The sequence below is a fragment of the Microtus oregoni genome, unplaced genomic scaffold (assembly GCF_018167655.1).
Source record: "Microtus oregoni isolate MIOR12 unplaced genomic scaffold, Mior012 000061F_ref0000440, whole genome shotgun sequence".
NCBI lineage: Eukaryota > Metazoa > Chordata > Mammalia > Rodentia > Cricetidae > Microtus > Microtus oregoni.
This window is the reverse complement of record NW_024543871.1, coordinates 7330578-7342272: the sequence shown is the minus strand read 5'-3', so window position 1 is coordinate 7342272 and position 11695 is coordinate 7330578. Positions and strand designations below refer to the sequence as shown.

Here is an 11695-nt window from a genome sequence, read left to right as displayed (position 1 = left end):
CTGTGCAGTGCACATAGTCCACAACTCACACTAATGTAAAACTTTGTGATTTCTCTTTATCCTGGGCCCCAACTCTTGGAATCATTTGACTGCCTTAGTAACTGTTCTTAATTTGTTAAACAAAGCATATTTTTCAGTATATAAGTAAGTAACACATGTTGTTCACTGCTGCTAGTGTCTCTTGGCCACATGGCTGCAACTGCGACACCTGCTGGCCAGTAACGATGATTACACCTGCTCCAATTCATTGGAATTACTTTATGACAGGTAAGATCTGAAAAACTACAAAAAATGACTGATAACATCCAGGAGTTCAATAATTATTTTGCTTATATTATGGAAGGTATAGTGTAAGACTTACACTATTTTCTTTCCTATTATTTGATTCTAGGTATTAACTTTGTTTTCAATATTATCTCATTGAAAATGGTTCAATACTATGGAGAGGAATAGCATCAATTTGATAAAATTTTCGAAAGAATTTGTGCTGTTGAATCTAACTGTAAGAATCTGTTGAAAAGTAATATATCCAAGGATGAGACATTATCTCTACTGGACAAATTTCATATCTTAGAACAGAACACTGGACCGGGGATTCAGACTTTAAAAAAGACAGTAGTAAAAAGATTTTAAAAGACTGAGGAATTTACTGAAATTGATGAGCAGGGACAGAAGGTACAAGGACAGCATTTAACCTCATCAGTACATGCCAGAGCCCTGGATGACATACACAGAGTTTCAACTGCATATCCAGTAATTTCCTCAGAAAGACCATCTGGCACAAAGTGCTCTAAGGTAGTCAAAGAATATGCATGGGGACCAACTATGAGTATGTATGAGCAATCTAAAAGAAATAAAACTAGCAATAGTTTCTTATGACCTACATTCACCATTTGTCAGGGAAATGGTGAAAACATGGTCTTCAAGCACTAAGGCAACCCCACACAATGGGTTTCAGTTAATCTCAGATGTCCTAGAAAATGGACCTCAGATGCTTTGGAAGTGTTATTTTTTTGGAGAAATTAATAGCAATTATCCCAGGAGTGATAGACTTAACCTTATAAAGAGAACTACTTGAATTCTTCCCTGATTGTACACGATGCACCAATAACTGGAGTCCATACATTTTATACTGGTCTAATAAATCAGAGAAGGCAGGTTACAAATCAGAATAATTAAGTAAGGTGGAACAAAGCCCTTATAATTCTGTTTAAAAGGCAGAATTATATGCTATTGTCATGGTACTAAGGGATTTTAAAGAACCTCTCAATATAGTTACTGATTCACAATATGTAGAAAGTGTTGTCTTGCATATTGAAACCACTGAATTTATACCAGATGATACAGAATTGACTTCATTATTCATACAGTTTCAAGACATAATCAGGAATAGGCTTTGTCCCATATACATAACACACATCTGATCCCAAACGGGTCTGCCAGGTCCTCTAGCACAAGGTAATGCAGAAATTGATCAATTATTGATTGGAAGTGTGCTGAAAGCACATCATGTCAATAGCAAAGGTTTAAAGAAAGAATTTTCTATTACATGGCAACAAGCTAAGGAGATTATAAAGAGATGCCCTACTTGCCCTTTCTTTAGCCAAATATCATTACCAGCAGGGAGTAACCCAAAGGGTATTCAAAGGAATGAGATCTGGCTGATGGATGTGTTTCACTTTACAGAATTTGGAAAATTAAAATATGTACACCACACCATTGATACTTTTTTAAAAAAGAGATGAAGACAAGGCACAATATTTTACATGTGAGCGCTCTGTCATCATGTATCCCTGCTAAACCATCTCTCCAGCCCACACCATTGATACTTATTCAGGTTTTCAATGGGCAACTGCTTTGAGCTCAGAAAAGGCTGATTCAGTAATCATGCATTTATTAGAAGTTATGGCCATCATGGGTATACCTGCACAAATAAAGAGAGACAATGGTCCAGCATATGTGTCTAAGAAAATGAAAACAGTTTTTTTGCTTATTATAATATAAAGCATATTATAGGTATACCAAACAATCTTACAGATCAGACAGTTATAGAAAGATCAAATCAAACTATAAAAGAATATGCTGAACAAACAGAAAGGGATGGAAAATACCTCCAGAAATAAATTGCATAATGCTTTATTAACCTTGAATTTTCTTAATGCTAATGAGAAAGGAACAACAGCAGCAGAAAGACATTGGATAATTGAAAAAAACTTCTGAATTAAATCAGCCAGTATATTTCAGGATGTGCTGACCTCACAATGGGAACCAGGAGATGTGCTATGTTGGAGAAGGGGTTTTGCTCTTGTTTCCATAGGAGAAGAAAAGCTATGGATACCATCAAGATTGATAAAGATTCAGTTTGAAAAAGAGACACCTCTTGAGAAAGAGAAATGATTGCTCATCCACAGAGGTGACAATCATACAGGTGGTAAGAAAACCTCATAAGGGTTGGGGCAGAGTTCTGTTCTTGTCCTTGAAGGAAAATATTCATCTTCAAAGACTGGAGAGATCTTGGACATCTAGATGCCTAAAGATAAAAAGATAGCTATCCAGAAAAAAATCAACAAACAAAGAGAAATCTGCCTTATGGCGCTGTATTATCTGCATGGTAAAATTTGATTATTTGGATACATATCCATCTCTCCTTAAAAATAAGAGCTGGCTTTGGAGTTGGGCAATGGCTATCCTTCTCTAAATCCAAGCATGTTGTTAAAAGTAAAATTCAGAATTTCTGTCTCATGTCAGGGGCCATCTGGTATGGGACAGAAAGAAGATAGATTTTTAAAGGAAATATTTAATATTTTTCCATGCCCATTTTGTTTATATCATATCTTTCATTGAATATATGTTTATATAAATAATGCTTAGGTATGCCGCAATGAACAGTAGATTTTCTGCAGTAATATTTGAAGCTTTCAGGAAGAAGATGGGGCCCCCCAACAATGACCCCACCTCATTGATATGATGTCATGATGCTGATAGTGCTACTCTGAGACTGGTTTTTGGGTACCAGCTTTAGAAATGGTGCACCTTCTTATAACATTCTGGCCAAAACTCCAAATAAGAACTTCAAAACAAACAAACAAACAAAAAGACCCTATTGACTACTCAGAGACCATTTGTAATTATACAAAACAGCAGTCTTAAGACTTAACCATCATTTAACTTTTATAGGATCCCATAGAAAAAAACATTGCCTGCATGACAGCAGGAAGCAATTCTAGAAAGTGACGTCCCCTCTCCCAACAAAATTTGTCCTCATGGTTAAAGATACCATTTAGGGGCTGATTATTAGTTGCATAGGGTGGGGGGTTGAGGTGGAAATTGTGTAGGCCTAGAAATCAAAAAAAGGGAAGATTGAATGGGATAATAGGTAATTTAGTGTGAACTTATTCACACTAATAATAGTAATAATAGTGAGTAATAGAGTGAATACTTGTGAACTATTATTTATGGACAATTACACTGGAATAGTTTCTTGTATATTGATACAAGTTCAAATTATATTTGTTATTTCTGTTTACAATATTTGTATACCTATGCAAAGTTATTTTGTCATATTGTATGCATGCATGTTTCTACCTCTGTTTAAGACAATTTGTACATTGATACAATTTTAGGATATATTTATCATATTGCATTATATATTTCTACCTCTGATTAAAATATTTATACATATATGGGCGGGCATTTTTGTCTACAAGAACTAATTTGGCATACTGTTGGATATGACTCCGAAGTGTTTAGCCATGCCCATTCTAACTTCCTTTGTCTGTGTTTATAAAGAAGTATTGGATGGATTAGGCCATGTGGTGGTTAGCATGAGAATGGCCTCTGTAAGCTTATATGTTTGGATGCTTGGTCCCCAGTTTGCAAAACTTGTCTGAAAAAGGTTAGGTGGTGTGGCCTTGTTGGAGAATGTGTGTCCTTGTTGAAGGAGACATGTCACTGGGGAGTGGGGCTTTGAGGTTTCAAACACCCATTTAGCCCATTCACTCTGTCTCTGCTTGCATCTCAAGATGTAGGTTCTCAGCTACTGCTCCAGTGCCATGAATTCCTGCCTGCTGCCACGCTCCCCAACATGATGGCCATGGACCAAACCTCTGAAACTGTAAGCAAATCTCCAATTAAACTCTTTTTTGAGCTGCCTTGGTTGTGGTGTCTCTCCACAGCTATAGAAAAGTAATTAGGACAGGCCAAATATTTTTTGGTTAGATCCCGTCATTTTCAGAACAGAACCTTAAATTACTCCCTCTGGACACATAAAGGACGTAAATTATTAAGTAGCTCACCATTTCTATCCTTGCATGTTGGCCAGTGGTGCTGATTTTGAGCTCTCTGCCGTGGCGCAGCTGTCGATAGCCTAACGATGAGAAGTGTTTGTGAGGACTGTAAAAGATGTCATACCAAATTTCTGCGGCTACAAGTCAGAGATGCTAAATAGGTTGTTCCATGCAACTACCCACCCATCCAGTCCCCAGTAGGCATTGTTAACCAGTCACAGAACTTTTTCCTTCGGAGATGAGACTCACCAAGTTTCACAGCACGATTTACATAGGCAGCTACTGCAAGCAGATCAAAGTTGAAATGTGAACTGAAACCTACTTGCCATCCTAGGGGACAGTAATCTAAATGCTACCATGAACTGTGTACTCTACTTAATTGGGCAGGAACATTCGGACAGTAAGTACATAGAGTTGACTTCATGTAGTGTGCTATGTGAGTGTAACAATGGTATACTTGGAAAGAACCCGTGTGCAGATTTTGGAGAGTCAGCTCTGGCCTTCTGCTCTGGGTTCCAGAGATCAACCCTGCATCTTCGGGTTTTCACAGCAAGCCTCTTTCCTCACTGGGCCACCATGCCAGGCTTGAGACTCTTTTTTTTTTAAAGTATTTATTTATTATGTATACAATATTCTGTCGGTCTGTATGTCTGCAGGCCAGAAGAGGGCACCAGACCTCAATACAGATGGTTGTGAGCCACCATGTGGTTGCCAGGAATTGAACTCAGGACCTTTGGAAGAGCAGGCAATGCTCTTAACTACTGAGCCATCTCTCCAGTCCTTGAGACTCTTTAAGATACATATTTTCTGCTTAGCTCACAATATCATCCTCATTAGAGTTTGAGATTTTTCTCTGAACTAAAGCTTAAGAAGAGTCTGAAGAGATGGCTTAGCGGTTAAGAGTGCTGGCTGCAATTCCAGAGGTCCTGAGTTCAATTCCCATCATCTACATGGCATCTATATACACAGTCATTGATAATGGAATCCACTACGTAGATGTACATGAAGACAACATAAATAATCTTAAGATTAAGAAGCATGTACTTCCCAAAATCAATGAAACCAACAGCACTGGGTAGTTTTACTGTCTCTGTTACCACAGTATCTGACAGAAATGGCTGAAGAGAGGAAAGAGTTATTTTCACCCCCAAATTCGGAGGGTTTAATCCATTGTGGTAGGAAGGGTGTGGCAGAGCAAAGCACTTCATGACATGGTAGTCAGGAAACAGACAGATGAGGAGTTGCCCTTGTCCCAATTTCCTCTCTGCTGCTGTGGAAAAACACACTGACCAAAAGCCAGTTAGAAGAGGAAAGGATCTCTCTGGTTTCTATTTGCAGGTTGCAGTCCATCACTGAAGGAATTCAAGCAGGAACCTGAAGCCAGGCCTACTCGCTATTCCACACAGCATTACCTTCAACCAAGAAATGAATTCACAGCCAAGAGAGTACAGAGGACACCATGAAGGAGCATTGTTTGCTGGCTCAATTGCTTAGCTGGCTTTCTGCATAGCGAATGGTGAAGTCCATAGTAAGCTTGAGTCTGTATCCACTAACAATCAAGACAATTCCTCACATATATATTTGAAACAATTACTGGCATTGTTCTTTTATTAAATAAAACTTGGGGTTAAAACCAACTGATCAGAGAAGCAGCGGGAAAGTGAACAGTAACCCCCCTCTCTCTCCTTCTTCCATCCAGGAGGGCCTGGGAATCTTTCTAAGCCCCTTTCTACTACTTGTACTATGAACCATAAGCAATAGGAGATCTTAGGTTTTATCACCCACTGCTCTATTTGTAAGCAAAGACGGTTGTTTTAAGAAGTAATTATATGCCAGGTGGTGGTGGCGCAGGCCTTTGATTTTAGCACTTGGGAGGTAGAGGCAGGCATATCTCTGTGAGTTCAAGGCCAGCCTGCTTCTACAGAACTAGTTCCAGGACAGCCAGGGCTACACAAAGAAGCCCTGTCATGAAGAACCAAAAGAAAAAGTGCTATAGTTAGGAGTGGGCTATAGATATGATACTTGAGATGTTTTTACTGTGTATATTTATTTTTTCTAATAATTTTTTATTACTTTATAAATAATGCCATTCAAAATTTTCTCTTCCTCCCCTCCTCCCACTTCCCTTCAGCTCCCCCACTCCCCCTCCAGTCCTAAGAGAGGGCAGGCTACCCTGCCCTGTGGGAAGTCCAAGGCCCTCCCCCCTCCATCCAGGCTTAGGAAGGTATACATCCAAATAGACTAGGGTCCCAAAAAGCCAGTACATGCAGTAGAGACAAATCCCAGTGCCATTATCATTGGCTTCTCAGTCTGCCCCAATTGTCAGCTACATTCAGAGGGGCCAGTTTGATTCCATGCTTGTTCAGTCCCAGTTCAGCTGGCTTTGGTGAGCAACCATTAGCTCAGACACACTGTCTCAGTGGGTGGACCAACCCCCTGTGGTCCTGACTTCCTTGCTCATATTCTCCCTCCTTCTGCTCTATCTGGACCTTGGTAATTCAGTCCAGTGCTCCATGTGGGTCTCTGTCTCTGTCACCGGATGAAGGTTCTGTGGTGATATTCAAGATAGTCATCAGTCTGACTATGGGACAAGGCCAGTTCAGACACCCTTTCCTCCACTGCCCAGGGTCCTAGCTGGGGTCATCCCCGTGGACACCTGGGAACCCCTCTAGAGTCAAGCCTCTTGTACTTGGCGTTTTTTAAAAGATAAACCTGTTTGCTTCTTGTGTGATATACCTGAAAGGTTTTTTTTTTTAAAGAAATGTGTTTTCATGGTCTTAATAGATGATTCAGAGGTTAAGATTACTGTGTGGTTTTGCAGAAGACCAAGGTTTGGCTCCCAGAACACACATGGTAGCTCGCAACCATCCATAATTCCAGCTTCAGAGAATCCAGGACTTTCTTCTGACCTTCATGGGAGCTAGGTATGCATGTAGTGGTCCTATATACATTCAGACAAAACACCCACACATGAAAAAGAAGTTCTTATTCTTAAGAAAATATTTCAAGGAAAGAAATGCATATTCATGGTAAAGAGGAGGAGGAGGACCTGTGACTATTAAGACCTCTTCACCGATTAACTCCTTACTATATCTTCCCTTTTGAATTTTATTTTTTTTGGCGGGGGGGGGGCACATCTCAACCAGAGCTGAGGCAACATTAAGCCATACGAACCTTGAGGTTGGTCTTACTTTCCCAAGGACCATCTACACCAGAAATGTGATTTGAATGAATGAGTCAGGGATGTAAGAACAAGTGCAGCAAGCTGGTGGTAACTTCGCCACGTTTTTCTTGGACCGGAAGGAGGAAAGATAACTGTGTGTGTGCTCTCACAACCGATTTAGTGAGGTTAACGTCAAGACGCTCAGTCCCTACATAACAAGAGGGCATTGGTTGCCTAAGAAAAATTATCTTTAAGAGACTCCAGGAAATAGAGAGCGCTTATTTGGTACCTCTGCCTTGCATTTAAAATCAGATAAGGTCAGAGGGCTAGAAGCACCATTTCACAGTCCCGGTTTAAAGGTATGAAAACTGGTTGAAAGGAACATGAACATGAACTCACAGTTCAAGTTCAGGGGATGTTTCGAAACTTGCGTAAATTGAGCTGAAAGGAAGGAACACATCCAACGTTTCGACCTGAGCATGTCAAAATCATGCTGCTCAGAGATGGACGAAACTTGAGGAAAGCCACTTTTTAGACTTAGAGGCTTTTAGGCAAGCAGTCTGATTTTATCTAAGAAATGTTGCTTTTATCCCAGAAACGTTGCCTGCCGCGGGCAAAGAGAGAGGGAGAAGGGGTGTGAAGGGGTGAGGAACTCAGAGGCGTGGCTCGGGCTTAGGGGCGTGGCTTACGCAGGAGGGGTGTGCCCGGGCAGAGAGCAGAGGCATGCCAGATCTAACGGGGCATGATTAGGGCGGTCCCTGTGGCTTCAAGGGCGCTCGAAGGGCTGGGGTGTGGCCTCTAGGGGGCGTGGCGCGGGCGCCAGCGGGCGAGGCTTTGATGGACACTCCCCAGTCGCAGGTCCTGGGAAGCTAACTTGCTAGTGGCACTTGTTAAGTGCTGTCTGAGAATCGTCCAGGTAAGGATGGGCAGCCGAATGGAGTGGGAGCCTCAGGGAGGGTGGACAGACCTAGAGAGGGCCGCGACCCTTCCCACGACCCTCCACCCCACTGATCCCGGGCTCCGAGTAGCGACAGCTGTTGGTTTTGCGAGTCTTGCCTAAGTTCCTGCGGGCCTCTCCGGGCGTCGTCTTCTCTGCTTCAGCCCCCCTTTCTCCACTATTGGGAGTCACTAGACCCCTTCACAGTTCTTTTGCACTTGAGAGAATTTGTGGGGGCACAGGAGGAGCAGGTCCCTTGTGAGGGAGGGCAAGTCAGTCAGAGTTAGTAGAATCTAAATAAATAAAGGTCAGCCTGCTAGGAAACAGCTGGAGACGAGGGTAAAGGCTAACAAATTCTGAGACTTCCTTCAGAAACTGAGGTGCACTAAGTCAAGACTCTGATCGGCGTGGTGTTTCTTCTTCATCCCCACCCCCACTATGCCAGGAGCTGGGGACAGGCTCACAGCCATCCCTAGGCTGTGGAGTACTGTCACAGCTGTGCTTACAGAAATCAAAAACTTTTTTACTCTGAAATTACTCCTTCTGGCCTTAACTTTTGTGCTCTGCCCAAGACCTAGAGGAAAGGTACCTCCAAAATCCAGAATGGTTGATGGCTGCCATTCTTTGCAGCATTCCTTGTTAAATATTTTACTCCCGAGAAAACTTGTGACAGCTTGTTAATATTAATGTCAGTGCCCTCCCTTTTCGTGTGCGTTCCCAGGGAAGGTTTGAGAAACATTAAGAGCTAACGGGCACACCTTAGTTTGGAGAACACTTGTGCCTTCTTGGCCATGGAAAACCGCTTTGCTTTCTGCTTCCTGATCTCCCTTTGTTGATACTTTGGCGTCTTCTTTTACGTGCTGCTGTTTAAAAGCTGGGTTGGATTATGAACAGAAGTAACACCATTTTTCTTGTGAGTGAAACGGCCCTGGATCCTTTAGCGGTCCCTGCACTTTGCTCCGAGTAGCCTATGTTCACAGGTATGTTGAAAGTGGGAAACCTTTCCACTTCTTAGGAGTTTCCTCCTTCATTCACAACCTTTCAAATCAGGCTGGAATTCCTTGAAGACCCAAAACAGCAAGGGTACCATTCTCAGCTGGGAGTCATGCTCTCGGGGGAAGAAGGGGCTGAGAGGAGGAAGCTAAGCTTTCTCCATCGAGATTTGGCAAGATAATCTCTAATTCAGATTTGAGGAGTTGCAAAAGGCCTCCTTCCTTTTGAAATCAAGAGTCAGTCTGATGAGAAACAATTTCTTTCAGTGTGATCATAACCTTTATTCAGAGTACATTTTCTTTCTGCTGTCTGTTTTGCACAGAGAAAGTTTAATCAGGCAGAGTTCAAACTGCTTATCACAGCAACTACACAATTGATGAATGATTCTTTAACAGTCTTTCACATTTTCTCCTTCTCACACACATTTGGCTTCCCTGGCACATTGATGCATCTCCATGAGCGAATGGAAATACAGGTAGATCATTCATGAAATGCGGTAAGATGTAGTGGTGGGTCATTGAGACGTGGCATGTTTGACAGTTAAACGCCATTTACTGCTTAACGTGATTGGACAATAGGAGTTCCGTAAATGCGTTATAAATAACCAACTCTCAAGAAATTATTCCAGTTTAAAGATTGACCCTAGACCCCTGAACAGTAAAAAGCTCAAGTATTGTTATAGATACTGTAGCCTAGCTTTAGTTAAAGTGGGGTTCTAATTATTTAGATTTTCTTGGAACTCTCTTCACCTCTGACCCTCCATGTTCGGTTTCTTTCTGGACTCATTGTTCCTTTCCTCTTGGCTCTCCCATTGGTGTCTCCGGTCGAGTACAGTAAATGGCGAGACCACCATGTTTCCTTGTTTCTCCTGCCAGGGTATGTTTCTCTGTTGAGGGATTCATTCTTATTCTACCTGCTGTGCAGTCACTATGGCTTCTTCTGTTGGTTCATTCGGTGGAAACACTGCCGCCTTTCTTTTAATAACAAAATGGCCTTCTACCACCGAGCTGCCTTCTCAGCCCTCTCAGGGCCATTTCGTTGCTGTTGTTGATTTTCTTTTTTTGGTTGATTTTAGCTCTGACTGGTTTGGCATTTGCTATGTAGCCCAGGCTGATCACAAACTCACAGTGTTCCTCCTGCCTCAGCTTTCCACATGTTGGAATTATAGATGTATACCACCACATCCAGCTCCAAGGGAATTTTTAATAAATAACACTGAGTGATCTTATAAAATGTAAATCAGATTGCTACTCTTTTAGTCAAAACTCCCTATTTTTGCCTTCCTTTCACTGAGAACACTGTTCTCACCCTGGGACAACCTTTTCTACCAGGCAACATCTGGCACTGTATGGAAACCTTTAGTTTTTCTAGCTCTGCTGTAGGTGCTATTAGCTTCTACTGGAGCCTAAATAGTAGGGATGCTGTAAATACCCCCACAATGCACAAGATAGCCCCTCAAAACCAAGACTCTTCTAGTTCACAATGCCAAGGCTGAGAAGCCTTGACTTAGAGAAAGAATCATTATTATAGTCTGGAAGTCTACAACATCCATTGCCCCTGGAGCTCATCTGTTCCTTGTTTTGATCCTACTCACTTTGCTTTGGCCCCATTAGCCTCCTCTCTATCCCTTTAATATGCCAGTTATATTCTACTTCGGGATCTGTGCACAAACATTTTGCCTTCCCTAGAATGCCCTCTCTTTAGATGCTATTTAACAAATTCTCGTCCCCTTTCGGGCCTTAGCTCAACTATCACCTTGTTAATGAGGCCAAATGTACACCCCCCCCACCCCAGTGGCACTCCAGATTCACTATACCCTGATCTGTATTTCACTGAGTATACTTTAATCACCTTTACAGTTAACTTATCATAATACTTGTTTACTGTCTATTTTTCCCTAGTAAAACCTAAGTTTCACAAGGGTAGAAACTTTACTTTGTTCCCGCACCTAGAGTGCCTGGCCTCTAATAGGTGTTCAGTTGCTGTCTGGAAGAAACTAAAAATGAATGAAGCGTGATTGACATAATCACCTCCCTGACTTGTTTGGCTCTACCCAGCTGCTTCCCCTCCTGTGCTCTTCCGCTAGAGCTATCGGGAAACTTCCATTCCATGGAACGACATTCAAAATGCTCCTTGGCTCTTGAAAACTTGTTTTCTCCCCCATGAATCCCAGAACCTCATCCAGCCCTGCCTTCCACTGCATGCCCGGGTGTCTGATAGGCCAGTGCAATTACAGGTATTCATAGAAGGCTTGGGATGGCGGGAAGGAGGTTCAGAGATCTTCTCTCCTGGTTTGAAAACAGGTATTTAGATTTT

General features: G+C 41.9%; 1 protein-coding gene across 1 annotated transcript in view; it reads left to right on the top strand.

Moving 5' to 3' along the window:
• Nucleotides 1-8273: 8273 nt before the first annotated feature.
• The window catches only part of Ca5b (carbonic anhydrase 5B), a 54783-nt gene continuing 51361 nt past the window's right edge, over nt 8274-11695 (top strand). The window contains exon 1 of the mRNA XM_041639989.1: nt 8274-8365. The gene's annotated coding sequence lies outside the window, so the exon portion shown is untranslated. The remainder of the gene's footprint in view (nt 8366-11695) is intronic.